Source organism: Dipodomys merriami, unplaced genomic scaffold (genome assembly GCF_024711535.1).
Source record: "Dipodomys merriami isolate MVZ:Mamm:240054 unplaced genomic scaffold, mDipMer1.0.p SCAF_628, whole genome shotgun sequence".
In the NCBI taxonomy this organism is placed as follows: Eukaryota; Metazoa; Chordata; class Mammalia; order Rodentia; family Heteromyidae; genus Dipodomys; species Dipodomys merriami.
In genome coordinates, this window is record NW_027206211.1 from 121,590 (window position 1) to 131,249 (window position 9,660).

A 9,660-nucleotide genomic window follows, 5' to 3' on the forward strand; every position below is an offset into this window, starting at 1 on the left:
GGAAATTGAAACTCTGTGACCCACCCTGAGTCCTAGGGTCTACCCGAGGCTACTTCCCTCTGCAGTCAGCGACCACTCAGATTTGTATGTCATGAAGTTGCTGATGTCATGAATGGGTCAGTGGCTTGGTCCTACACACTAGCTTTAGGCTCTGGAACTGTCCCCACAGAGATTGTGAATGGTTGGCTCCCTTGATCTAGGGACTCCAAACCAAGGCTTGCATGCTCCCTTCTTCCTTCCTTTCCTCCTTTTCTCCCTCCATCCTTCCCTCCTCTCTTTCTCTTTCCTTTCTTTGTGTCACTCCTGGGCATGAACTCAGAGCCTGGGTGCTGTCCCTGAGCCTTTTTACTCAAGGCCAACAGTCTACAGCTTGAGCTGCTAATCCACTTCTGGCATTTTCTTTTTGGTAGTCAGTTGGAGATAAAGAGTCTCAAGCCTCCTAAGTAGCTAGGATGACAGGTGTGAGGCACCAGCATCCAGCTCAAACCAAGATTTCTTCATGTGCTGTGGAACCAGCACTGGAATCTTTCATCGTGTATGACTCCAACTCTCTCTCCCCCAGGAACTGGCACACACTGTAACGTTTTGTTAGATAAATAGATGAGCATCTGTCTATGACAATACTACAGAAAAGTCCCATCCAACTCAAGTAAGCATCCTGGGTGGGGGTAAAGCCTGATGTAGCTCTCCCACAGTTCTCCCTCCTCCCTCTTCCCACCCTCCTGGTGCCACCGCACTTAACTCTTTTGGTTCCAAGGACGTGAGCCATGTACTCACTGTATTCTGGGGCCTCTAGGATGACTATCTTCTCAAAGATCTCTGTCCAGCCACTGACCAGCTGTATGGCACTCTATTCCCCACTCAGCTGTGAACAAGGTTGTCCTGAGTTGAAAGCTTGGCTCAAGGGGCCTCCTCTGCACTCCCTAGTGCCAGACTGGATGGTCCACCATATCCGGCCCCCAATTTTCATGTTGCAGAAAAGGATCCCTGAGGCATCCTGGGTCTCTGAATCTCCCAGAGTCCAGTACAGGTCCTGGGAATTGTCTCTGCTCACAGCAATCAGGCTGCAGATGGCAAGGTCACAATCTCTGCTCCCCACAAACTTCTCGAATGTAGTGATCACCCTAGAGAGAGCCGGAGGAGAATCGGCAGCTGCCGGAGAAAGGCAGTCAAGGCACAGCGTTCATATCAGGAGACCATTTGGCTCCGCAACTCTGCTTGTGCTGCTTGAATATCATTGTTTGGTGGCTGAAATGGTCCTTCTCATTTGACCCATTATCCCAAGCATTAGTAGAAATTGCCAGCTTCAAGGAAAAAACCCTGGAAAAGCTGGCATTTCAACTTGTCCCAATCAAACTTAAAGGGTTCCAAAGTCAGTGGTCCCCTTTTCCTTCCAGACAGCCTACAGTAGGTTACAGAAAATGGCATTCAGAGAGCCCTAGCTAACAGCCATGTCCTGATACCAAGCAGGCTCCAGCAGGGGCAAACACTTGCCTACCATTGCCTAGCTGGAAACAGCCCAGGAGGGACACAGATTGGAGTCTGCAGGACTCCAGGTAGGACTACCCACCAGTGCACTGCCCCTAGAGTGAATCCACGCCACCACTGGGGGACGGAGCCCCCTCCCCAGATGCCCACTTACATGGTCAATACCCTGGGTAAGATTCTCCTCTCATCCTCAGTCGTGGTGAACCATCTGCTATGTCACACCGTTCATCACTTCCCAGACCCTCCTAGATTCACAGCCCCTGCCCTACTACCTCCCATCTAATTCCCTATTTATGTTTGGCAGACTCATTCCCAACCTTGAATTAGCTCCAACTATACACACCAGAGCAGACTGTCTGGCTGGAAGAGTGCGGCTGTGATCACAGTAGCCTCATGAGCCTTCTGGCTAAAGACAGAAGGGTAGGTGTCCACTCTGGTCTGCGGTTCACACAGGCCTCCTAGAAGAGACCCACGCAGGTCCAGCAGCTACTGTGGGCTGCAGAAAAGGGGAAGAAAGAGGTGGAAAGGAACATCTACTGAGACCTTCTCTAAAGGAGCCATGAAACGGTGAAAGAGAAAACAAAAATTATGGCTGGGCTCATACTGGACATTAATTGAAAAAGAATAACAAATACACACATACACACAAATAAAATGCTTTTGCTCTTTTTAGACAAGGTGACTGTACAATGAGAAAGATGATCTCTCTCTCTCTCTGTCTCTCTTTCTCTCTCTCTCTCTCTGTCTCTTTCTCTCTCTCTCTCTCTCTCTCTCGCACACACACACACACACACACACACACACACACACACACACAGATTCAGAGCAGTGTCTCTCCTGAGTTTGTTGGTTTCTCACCTGGGCAATGTACTAGCTGGAGCACAGGGGTTCCCTTGTCAGAACCAAGGGATCTCACCCAAGGGGAACAATGCTCTCATAATGCAGAAGGGCCAGACCCTTCCCATTGGTAACAACAAGCCTTGACTCCCCATTCACCAAAACCCTAGACCAGGATGCTGGGTGAAGGAGTTCCGAGACACGTGGCTTCTCAGAGCCTGGACAGAAAACAAAGCAGGTACCTCCAGAAAGGTGTCTGACCTGGGGTGGGGGCGTTGTTGGGGACTTTGATGGGGTCCTAAAGGCTATATACATGGATGGACTCCCTACTTCCCTCCTACATACTTCTGGGCAACGTGGCAAATTCTTGGTGAAGACTAGGAGACTAGATGGACTGGTAGCACTAGCAGAAGCTGGCAGAACTGGGAAATGTGATCACCCAGTCAGAACTGTTGAATGCTGGGGTTGGGGTACAGGCCGGTTATATGTGTGTCAGAGGGGGTGTGTTTTTCTCCCAAATACCCACCTTCTATCTGACCCCAGTGCCCTCACCTCTGTATTGGGCTCTTCTGGGAATGACCTCAGGTGAAAGGGTGACTGAGCGCAGAAGACAAGGGCTCACACAACAACGGAGTCTATCTTCTGCATCCAACAACCCCTGCCCAGCAAAAGGGAAAAGAACCTAGAAGGTAGGTGTGGAGGTGCAGCTCCCCACCTCTGACTAAAGCCACCAGGTTCCCACCAGGGAGAGGAAGGGTGCAGATGCACAGCTGTGTGGTTCCCACTGCTCCAGGCCAGGGGTTCTGTGGTGTCCCCTCCTCCCCATCCCTGCAGCTCCCCTTTTCCTGGAACACTGGCCACTAGGGATGAGGGTGGGATCCTCAGGTGGACACCCACCTCCACCCCCCACCCCTGGGGTGCATTTGTGGCAGAGCCAGGACAGACTGTGGGGCACGGTGGAGGCACAGGCAGGGCAGGATGGGGAGGCAAGAGGCAAGGGTCCGGGTCCGCGAGGGTGGGGAGGAAGGGTAGAGTGGGGGATGGGGTTTACAGGGGGGGTTGTGGAGTGCGGGAGCTCAGGTCGGCCACTCACGTGTGCTGCTGGAAGAAGCTGTAGGCTGCGACTCCGTGTGGCGCCAGGAGTCTGAGAACCGAGGGCTGGAACCAAGTCAGGGCCACCAGCAGGCCAGGGGCGCAACATCTCCGCCAGGTGACTGCTAGAGGCTCCGCGGGTCCCAGCCAGCAGCGCCATGTTTGAAACCCAGCGCGGGCGCGTGGTGTAGCTGTGCGCAGCCTCTGCTCTTCCTCAGCCACCACCGCAGACTCAGCGGCCTCCTAACCTGTGGCCGCCGCCGCCTCAGCAGCCACTGCCTCTGCCGTGCTCCCCGAACCGGGACCTCAGACTCAGGGCCACCATGGCTGGGCGCCTCCGAGGGGCTGCGTGTGGCGATGTGCCTGCCTTGCAGCTCCACATGCTCTGCGCTCCCGGCCAGGACTCACACTATGATCGGAGCACCCGCCAGCCACTGAAGCCGTTTCCATTAGTGCTTGTGCTCAAGCTCGCTCTTCTCCCAGCACTCTCTTGGACCCACACTCCTCTCCTGGGCCACCCACCCCTGCTGCACACACACCGATGCCCCTGGAGCTCCTGGCCATTGCTGCCACCAAAGTGTGCTCCTGGGCCCTGCCCCCTCCTCCCCTGGGTCCCACCCCCCACCCCTGGCCACAATTGCAGCCCTGACTGGGCCCTGAGGCTTCTAGACCATGGCAATTGCAGCCTTACCTCAGCTCAACATTACCCCCACCCCCAGTACCGGCCCAGGGGATCGAATCTCCCCTCAGCCCCACCGCTGGAGGAGACTCTCCTCCATCCCCCTCCACTCCACACACCAAGCAGTTGCATGGTGACACTCCTGTGTGTATGTGTGTTTGTGTTTGTGTCTGTGTGATTGTTGGGGATAACCACCTCTCAAGGACTCAGAACATAGCACCCTTTGGGATGACTCAGCACACAGCACACTTCCAAAATCAGCACAAAGCACCCTGTGTAAATGACTCAGCACACAGCTCCCCTTGAAGGACTCAGCATGTAGTATGCTGAGTACTCTACCCAGCACCCTTTGAAGGAGGGAGTCTATAGCCCACAGTGTAAAGGACTCAGTGAATGGCATGCTTTGAAACACTCAGCACATAGCACTCTTTCCCAGGGACTCATCATAATCTGTGTTGAAGCACGCTGTGTAAAACACCCAGTGCACAGCTTCCTTCGATAAACTCAGCACACAGAACAATTTTGAAGGACTCAGCACATACCACACTGTGGAAGCTCTCAGCACACAGCACCATTTGAAGGACAGTACAGAGCACCCTATGGAAAGGACTTGGCACACAGCACTCAAAATACACTTCATCCCTCTCTTCTCAATGGCTCACACATAGCAGGACCCTTTAGGATGCATTAACACACCACAACTTTTGAAGGACTCAGAGTACAATACTTTGTGTAATGGACTCAGCAAAAAGCCCCCTTTAAAAAAAACCAGGATGGCCCACTCTTCTCAGGGATTCAGCACATAGCACCCTTTGGGATGACTCAGCAAACAACATCTTTTTAAGGACTCAGCATATAACTCCCATGAGGGAAGGACCCAGTAAATAGCGCCCTGTGAAGGACTCAGCACATAGCTGTATGTCACAAGTTCAGCTGTCATTAGAATTAGGGTGCTTTCTTCAGTATCACCATTCTTCAGAAACACGTCACAAATCCTACCAGTTCACATTTAGACAAGCTGTGTTTTATGAGGGAAGTCAGCTGGGGGTCTTTAACTAAAAGCTTGGGGGCCCTGTCCCTGAGCTCTTTGGTTCAATGCTAGAGCTCTAACACTTGGAGGCACAGATCCAATTTTGTTTTTGGGGGTTTTTCTTTGACAGGTCTTATGGTGATAAGTAAGGCCAAGTTAGGGTATCCGTGGGCAAAGGCTCTTAGCTCAGCCTGGAGCTGACCTCTCCCTTCCCTGTTGCCCTGGAAAGCTGGGCCTCCTGGAGCTCTCTGGGCCTAGGGTTGAACAGACCTACTCAGGCATCAGCAATCAGGGTGAGCAAAAGTCAGCTTGGCCCTAGTAACTTGCCCAAATTGAACTCTAGAGGATAATGGCATGAGACCGCATGTTCCGTGTGTGGCCACCAGGGGGCAGGAGTGGCCCACAATAGGGATTGTACTTGTCACTTGTGTTTACTCTTGCTTCCCTGGGGCCCCCAATCATGATTCAAAGCCACCATGGACAGCAAAGTCCTTGAGACTCATACCTACAATTAACCATCAAAAAGGAAGTGGGGCTGCACACACACACACACACACACACACACACACACACACAAACACAAACACACACACCACATATATGCAAAATCAGAGATTTCTACACTGCAGTCTTTGGGTATTCTCTACTTTTTCCCCCACTAAGCCTGGTGGCTGCTGGCCCAGGTGTTTGGTGCATACAACATCACCTGGCATCTTCAATTTTGGAGGAACAGAATGGCTAGAAGGTCAACCTTCCCCCATCCCGGCTCCTTGATTGGGTCATCGTCTATCCAGGCCCTTTGGGGCTCCTTTACAGACTCGCCAAGATGCCTTCAAAAGGCATCACATACTGGGCACTGGTGGCTCATGCCTGTCATTCTAGCTACGCAGGAAGCTGAGATCTGGAGGATCATGGTGCCAAGCCAGTCTGGGCAGGACAGTGTATGAGACTCTTATCGATGAACCATCAGAAAACAAAAATGGCAGTGTGGCTCAAGTGGTAGAGTGCCAGCCTTGAGAAAAAGAGCTCAGGGACAGCCTTCACGACCAACAACAACACGGAGAGGCATTGCATGATGTCTTTGGGATTGGCATGGGCCAAATGTAATTGGAATTAATTATAATTGGAATTAATCAAGTCCTCCAAGACAAAGCAGTACCTCCTTTAATCCTGTGCTCCTCCATCTCGTCTCACCCCCTGGCCTTGTTCGTGCTTTGGGTCAGCATGGTTCTGGCTGGATGGGAGGGCTCCAAGGAAGATCCCAGAGCAATCACCCCACCTCCTTCTGCCCTGCTCACCCTGATGCTTCTGCTCTTTGCCATAGACCTTCTTCCTGGAATCCATCCATGAGTTCATCACCACCATCATAGTGGTGAGTGGTGGGTGTGGCCTAACTAGGGGCAGTCAGAGGTGGAAGTAGGTCTGGGACTAGGAGCTTCCACTTTGGGTGTGGGCTGAGGCCTGGGCTGACTTTTATTTCATCCTGAGCCTTGCAGTGGTAGGGAGACAGTTTAGACTTTACATTGAGTCAGGTAAGATTGGAATCTGGAGGACCACTTGTGTGGGGAAGGATGTGGGACTCAGGGGGCCACTGTTGTTGGTATTTTCTTGGGACTCCCCCCTCCCTCTCTCATCCCTCAATGGTAGAAGAAAAACTTCAACTCAGGGTGTGGGAAGAGGGGGCAGGGGAATATTTTGGGTTGAACCAGACTTGTGCTTCATATTAATCCTAGCCCCTACTTCCTATTTATCTGAGGAATGGCCATATGGGTTTGGGAGGGGGAAAAATCATCCTAGCTGAGAATGTGGATCAGTGGTAGAGTGTTTGCCTAGCATGCCAGAAGTCACCAATGGGCCACCAATAGGCCATTAGATGTCCCTTGAGTTTGGGCCAACTCCCTTCAGCCTCTGCCCTACCCTATCCCCAGTTTAACCTTCCCGTTGCCCGGCAGATGGAGGCCTGAGAGAAAGCCACTTGGTCACCTACTTCTGGTGGCTGCCAACGCTTTTGAGAGTCAGTATGTCACATAGAGAGTCGTCATCTACATCAGTCTACCGGAGAAAGTGAGAGAGCACTCCTCCCCTGAGCCTGGAAGCTGTGGGCAGATCTGGATGTGGGGCATCTGGGGCAGGACCTGCTCCTTGGGGGAATCCACTATGGGGTCGGGAACCCTGACCTCTCCTCTGGCAGTTTCCATGCTGTCTTCAAGTTGCTTCTGAAGCAGTGTTGGGGAGGGGGATGGGAGGCTCAGCCTGTGCTGGCATCTGGAAACTGCTGTCTGTGCTTTCCCTGGCTAGGAGTGACAGCAGCTCCTCAACACTCTCCTCTTCTCGATCTTCTCCTGAGACAGCCAGTGCATGCACTGGGCTTTTTCCCAACATAGCTCATTCAGGACCAACATCTGCTCTTTACACACCATGAGGGACTCCTTGATAGTTTGGATGTGTGCCAAAAGCTGGCTGCATCAATGGTGGAGCTTACCTGCTGGACTCTGGAAGTCCACCTCATCAGGCAGGTCATGGATGAGGGTCTGTGGCTCCAGCTCAGTCTGGCACTGAGCTGCTGGGTTGGCCATGGGGTGCCTGAAGCTAGCCCACCATTCTTGGGTCAGGGTTTCCCCCTGTGGATCTCATCCTCCAAGAGCACTCTCAGAGCCATGTCACTCTTGGTCTGGGGAACCTCTCCATCCTGTGTGATGGTCACATGTGGTGGGGGGGATTCACCTAGTTACCTTTTGCTTCTCCAGGGCTCATCCCTTCCCCTTCCCCAGGGAAAGCCAGGAAGCTCAGCTGGGCTTGCAGGCATTCCTCCTGTGATCTGGTGGCTTCCAGGCACTTGAGAGTGTCCTGCCACTTCGGGGACACCACCTGGTCCCTCCAGTTTGTTGAGCCCTTCACTTGCATCAGCTGCTCCAGCAGCTGGATCTGCCTCTCTAAGTGCTGCTGCAGGGCCTCCTTCTCAGACCACAGTCGCTCATTGGAGACAATGTGCCATTCACAGGAGGTTCTGAACTCCTGCACTGGCCCAGGGACTGCTCCTGCTGCTCCTGAGCTGCTTGGCTCTCTCTCTCTCTCAGCCACCACTATCCATTTCTCTATCTTCTTCTCTGAGCAGTCCTACTGCTCCCGCAGATGTTTCTTCATCTGCTGCTTTGTGTCCAGGATGCTGGCAAGCTCCTCCTTCTCACTGCTCACCCGGTGGAGAGCGTCCCACAGCAGGGCCAGCTTTTCCTCCGGTTGTCTATCCCACACACATGCACATCGTGGGGTCTCAGGGGTCTCCTGCTGATCCTAGGCTTTCTCCTCCAGTCTCTGCAGTTGCTCCTGCTGCTCCACGTTCTGAAGACGGAGACTGGTTTTCCTGGACCTGGATATGAAGTTGTTCCTCCAGGTTATTCAACTCCATCTTCAGTACCTAATGCCCTCCAGCCCTTGTTGGAACTTGCATATTCTCTTCTTCATGTTGCTCCTCTGTATCTACAGCACTTCCACCTTCTCCTGCAACTCTGTGTTCACTTGCTCCAGGTCATCAAAGTTTCTGGTATTTTCCTCGAGCTGAAGGATCACATCATTCAGCTGTTTGAGGAACATTTTGGTCTTCTCCTTTGCAGCAGTGACCAGAGAAGCCACTATCTCCAGCTCTGCCACACGCCACTCTGTAGCTTGTAGGCAGCTGGTGACAGCTTCATGCTCCCTTTCTCTGTCATCAGCGGCCTGCTGCACTTGGGCCAGTGCACATTGTAAATCGCTTTCTGCCGAAACCAACCGCTGTATGGGTGCCTTTTGGATTTCTACCTCCATTTTTCGTGCTGCATGTATCTGGTCTATCTTCTCCCTCTCTTACTCCCATTGACCCTGCGGGTCTGTCTCCCTACTTCAGTGGTTGGATCTTGGCACAGAGTGCCTGGTTTCTTCTTTTCTGTGGTCCAGGGTGGGCACCATATGCAGGTAGCACCTCTGTGGATCCTTGGTGGGATTGGGACCCTTGACACTCTGGACCCTGGTGGCTGTGACTGAGTCCAAAGTCAGGGTAGGCCCATGGTCGGCATCACCTTTCGCTGGACTCTCCATTCAATCTCGCTCCCCAGTGGTGTTTGTCTTGGGGATCCCTCCCTTTTTCGTGTTCTTTGTTTTCTTGAATGTTTCAGGTCTGTCGGGAGGATACTGCTGGTGTTCTTGTGGCAGCTTTTTGCCCACAGTTCTCTCATTGATTCTTATTGTTTCAGACATCTGAGCGCCAGGACGGGAAAGTTGGGCTGGCCACATTCCCAGGCTCTAGAAAATCTTCTATTCTCCCACTCACTGACTAGGACATCGTTTTCTACTCTACCTCAAAGTCACCTGGAGTCTCTTGCTCACCACTCAGCCACCTCTACATTCCTCAACTGCTGATAGTGGTGTCACCCAACAGAGGGATTCCAGGTGCTACTGGGAAGCATGTAATATGGGCATGTCCACTATTCTTGGATCCCATTGGTGAAAAAGAACGATGAAAAAATGGGGGTGTGCCTGGAATCCTGGGATGCAGACCAAA

At 52.5% G+C, this 9,660-nt stretch overlaps 1 long non-coding RNA gene across 1 annotated transcript; it reads left to right on the forward strand.

The window, feature by feature from the left end:
- The first annotated feature begins 6,552 nt into the window (after positions 1 to 6,552).
- Positions 6,553 to 9,433, forward strand: LOC138815154 (uncharacterized). Its single transcript, XR_011368188.1, has 3 exons — positions 6,553 to 6,658; positions 7,079 to 7,190; positions 9,353 to 9,433. It is a non-coding gene; the product is annotated as an uncharacterized lncRNA (long non-coding RNA).
- The last annotated feature ends 227 nt before the right edge of the window (positions 9,434 to 9,660 follow it).